The following is a 4435-nucleotide window of genomic DNA, read 5'->3' as shown; positions in this document are numbered from 1 at the left end:
TGTGTAGCCACTTTGATTCCATCATTTCTAGCCATTTTGGCTGATAAAGCTTATTGGGAATGCCACTTTCAAAAGTATTATCGGGAATGTTCATTAGTTTTTTCTTAAAATATGCTAGAAATGGTTTCTTACATTGTGACAGAATTTGTTCTTCTTCTGAATAATCAATAACTGTATCATCTTCCAATCCCGCAATGCTACATTCATCTGAATTGTTGTCTCCAGTTGGCTGCAGGTCTGTATTAGCTTCCTTTATGCCAAGTCTATTCAAAGCTTCTTGCAGAAAAATGATAGACTTATTAAAAGAATCATTCTGAGTTTTAGAAGTAAATACAACTGTGCAATGTTGAATGGCAAATTCAAATTCCTTCAAAGAACAACAATTCACCAGCAATGAAAAGCAATACATGGCAAATTGGTAGCAATCCTTTTTACTACTACATAAATATAGGTAAGAGAAATTACAGAATAAATTACATTTTATGCAAACAAATAAGTCAACTTACAATAACTTTAAGTCAACTTACAATAACTTTTGCATTTCAGATTTAGCAGAATGCATGACATGGCTAATGCAGGCAACCACAGTTGTTTTCTTGTCATCTTCCTCTGATTGAGATTTAGTGGCAATACGAAAACACCTGTGCAGGTAGTCACTGAGTGTCTCCATGTTAAAGACTTTCAGTATACTGAGTAGCAGAACAAGGCTGCGATCAATGACTAGGCACTTTGGCTGTATTACCCCAGAATAACCATATAATTTTCCCTCATATCTTCTGAAGTCAGTCAAAAAGTGGGATATGGCCATGACTGTGTGCTCTGTGGTAATTAATTCTGCCACAGCAACTGGTGGACTAGAGTTTAATTGATGACTCATGACTAGTGAATAATAGAGGCATGTGCAACCCTCATAATCAGTTCCACTTAAACTTATTATGGTGCCTGTAGCATCTAAATAAAGCGTCTGCTCTGGTGCAATAGTGTGGTATATGCGTAGCCCATCCTCAGAGAAAAAAGATACATTAAAAGGTTTTGCTGTTACCCTGCGAATGAAGCCATTATTGCATCGTTTGTCATTGCTGAGTTCTTTATCAAGCATCATCAATGAAGTAATCAAGTCAAAATGTGGCTGCTCCTCTTTATTAGCTTCTGATGATATTTTTTGAAATACATATGGCAAACTGCCGACTTTGTCTCTTTTACCAGATTGTAGCTCATTCAAACTTAACCCACTAAAATTACGATGATAATGTGTTGATGGCTTAGTATGTTTCAGTTCACGTTTTAAGACCCCTCTCTTGATTCCTTTAATGTTTAATAAGGACGAAAGCGGTTTTAAAGGAACAAATCCTCTTATTTATGGAGAAGTGCAACAGGTAGAGACACAAATTATCAACTAATGTATGTATCTTAATGTAGTGAACGACATTTCGGATACAATGAGGGTGGGTGAAGCCCACACGCCCATAAATAAGGACGAAAGCGGTTTTAAAGGAACAAATCCTCTTATTTATGGAGAAGTGCAACAGGTACAGACACGAAATATCGACTAATGTATGTATCTTAATGTAGTGAACGACATTTCGGATACGATGAAGGTGGGTGGAGTCCACACGCCCATAAATAAGGACGAAAGCGGTTTTAAAGGAACAAATCCTCTTATTTATGGAGAAGTGCAACAGGTACAGACATTTAATATCGACTAATGTATGTATCTTAATGTAGTGAACGACATTTCGGATATGATGAAGGTGGGTGGAGTCCACACGCCCATAAATAAGGACGAAAGTGGTTTTAAAATGACAAATCCTCTTATTTATGGAGAAGTGCAACAGGTAGAGACACAAAATATCGACTAATGTATGTATCTTAATGTAGGAAATGACATTTCGGATACGATGAGGGTGGGTGGAGTCCACACGCCCATAAATAAGGACGAAAGCGGTTTTAATCCTTAAAGACATCCTGATGCTGTAAAGAATCTGACAAAACAGATCCTATTGGACTATTCTACTAGTTTCAGAGAACGCTTAATCAACGTCTCACTTCTTTCTCTCATGTACTGGCATGAACTTCATTGTCAAAGCCATTAAGATCCCTTCAAATAACTTTCCTGTCCTGCTTGATTTGTCTCCTTTTTCCACTAATTCTACTACATTGTCCACTGTCCATAAACTGATTCACAACTATACTTAAACATCATACTCGTTTTTACATTTATTTCAATAGAATTGTCCGACTGTGGAACAAACTCAACCCTCTCTAAGTCTCATATCTTACTCTCCCTTCCACTTGTCCTGTGTGTTGTAAAACATTATATAGTAATAATAATAAAATAATGATGCTTAAAATGTCACAATTCATGATATCAGATATGTGATGTAAACAATCTTCATCTTGCACTTATAGTCAAGTGCCTGCATAGATACTATGGTGCCTGATAGTCCTTTTGTATTAATTCTTTAACGTAGCTATCAAAAGAAGTCACAAAATATTATTCTCTTGACCTACACTTTTTGTCCTATAAAAAGAACAACAGATATTAATCTAGCAACCTTAAGTGTTCTCTTGACTTGCTCTTTTTGTCCTATAAAAGAACATCTTATAATCTATCGGTATAAACAGTAATTATGATCGCTCGAGCGCAGCAACCAGCTCCACCCGAGCCCCACCCTTGTTATAAGGCTTCGACCACAAAAATTTAATCAATTTGAAGTGAGGAATGTGCTGCTGCAAAATGTGCTGCTAACTTCAACGGAGTCTACAGTGCTACAGTGCAACAGTGCTACAGTGCTACAGTGCTACAGTGCAACAGTGCAACAGTGCTACAGTGCAACAGTGTAACAGTGCTACAGTGCAACAGTGCTACAGTGCTACAGTGCTACAGTGCAACAGTGCAACAGTACAACAGTGCTACAGTGCTACAGTGCAACAGTGCAACAGTGCTACAGTGCTACACTGCTACAGTGCTACAGTGCTACACTGCTACAGTGCTACAGTGCTACAGTGCAACAGTGCAACAGTGCTACAGTGCAACAGTGCTACAGTGCTATAGTGCTACAGTGCTACAGTGCTACAGTGCTATATACAGTGCAACAGTGCAACAGTGCAACAGTGCTACAGTGCAACAGTGCTACAGTGCTACAGTGCAACAATGCTACAGTGCTACAGTGCTACAGTGCTACAATGCAACAGTGCTACAGTGCTACAGTGCTACAGTGCTACAGTGCAACAGTGCTACAGTGCTACAGTGCAACACTGTGCAACAATGCTACAGTGCTACAGTGCAACAGTGCTACAGTGCTACAGTGCAACAGTGCTACAGTGCAACAGTGCAACAATGCTACAGTGCAACAGTGCTACAGTGCTACAGTGCAACAGTGATACAGTGCTACAGTGCAACAGTGCAACAGTGCAACAATGCAACAGTGCTACAGTGCTACAGTGCTACAGTGCTACAGTGCATGAATCAGGATAAATTGCTTACTTCCATCATGTAGATCTAATGCAGTCACATATTCCATATAATTTATGTGCAACATGTGCAACGTTGCAAAAAAAGGTTACAATAATCTGTAAACCTAAATCTCTCCATATATCTTAAAAATTATGAAGGTGGTGTTTCACTACCAATTGAAGTAAGTCTTAAGTTGATCGTCTACTAAAAAGCATTTTGTATTGATTTATGTCATACTAGGATCAACTTCATCTGTTATATGGTTTAATAGTAGGAACAAAATACCTTTGCACTGTCTACCATATTGAGAAAACCAGGAGCATGAGCCATCAGCAGACTGTAATCATCATTAATAATTGAATCTACTTGTTTGTGGCATGTCATCAAGGGATTCTACAAAGTCATCAACAATACCTCAGTGATATTAATAATACATAATTATTTTTAATAAAATTAAATTTCAAATATTATTGGTATGTATATTTCAATTCTCTCTTTTATATTTCCTCTCCTTTGTTTTCTTCACCTTTGGAGTATAAATTAAAATTCTCATCATGTGTTGAGAATATTTCCAGAACAGTCTTAAAAGTACTTGCTTAATGCTTTCAGCCTTCAAGTAATACTGTCACATTTTTCCACGTGGGTAATGATGTCACTTCCTGCGAAAAGAGCATGTGACCATCCGGTCTTGCCCTGTTTCCAATCCATGTACGTATACCGTGCTTTGCAGGTTGCTTGACCTTGCATACTTGTTAATCACGTGACTTTCCCCATACTGATAATACATGTCACGTGAGCAGGAAGTAAGAAAATTGGGTCAAGCAACCTGCAAAGCACGGTAATAGACCTTTTCACGATACGCGACTGGTGGAATGTTAATGAGATGTAAATTGTATTCACAATAGGGTGCGGTCAGATTACACCCACTGGGGGGAAAGATTATAGCTGTGTCTATGGTGAAGATGCCTAAAAGCTGCT

General features: G+C 38.2%; 1 long non-coding RNA gene across 1 annotated transcript; it reads right to left on the bottom strand.

Moving 5' to 3' along the window:
- Positions 1 to 2167: 2167 nt before the first annotated feature.
- LOC109589624 (uncharacterized) lies at positions 2168 to 2661 on the bottom strand. Its single transcript, XR_002188816.1, has 2 exons — positions 2556 to 2661; positions 2168 to 2471 (listed from the first exon to the last, which is right to left on the bottom strand). It is a non-coding gene; the product is annotated as an uncharacterized LOC109589624 (long non-coding RNA).
- Positions 2662 to 4435: the final 1774 nt, after the last annotated feature.

The sequence above is a fragment of the Amphimedon queenslandica genome, unplaced genomic scaffold (assembly GCF_000090795.2).
Source record: "Amphimedon queenslandica unplaced genomic scaffold, v1.1 AMPQUscaffold_11103, whole genome shotgun sequence".
Lineage (NCBI taxonomy): Eukaryota > Metazoa > Porifera > Demospongiae > Haplosclerida > Niphatidae > Amphimedon > Amphimedon queenslandica.
The sequence above is the reverse complement of the archived record's forward strand: the minus strand, read 5'-3'. Positions and strand labels throughout refer to the sequence as shown.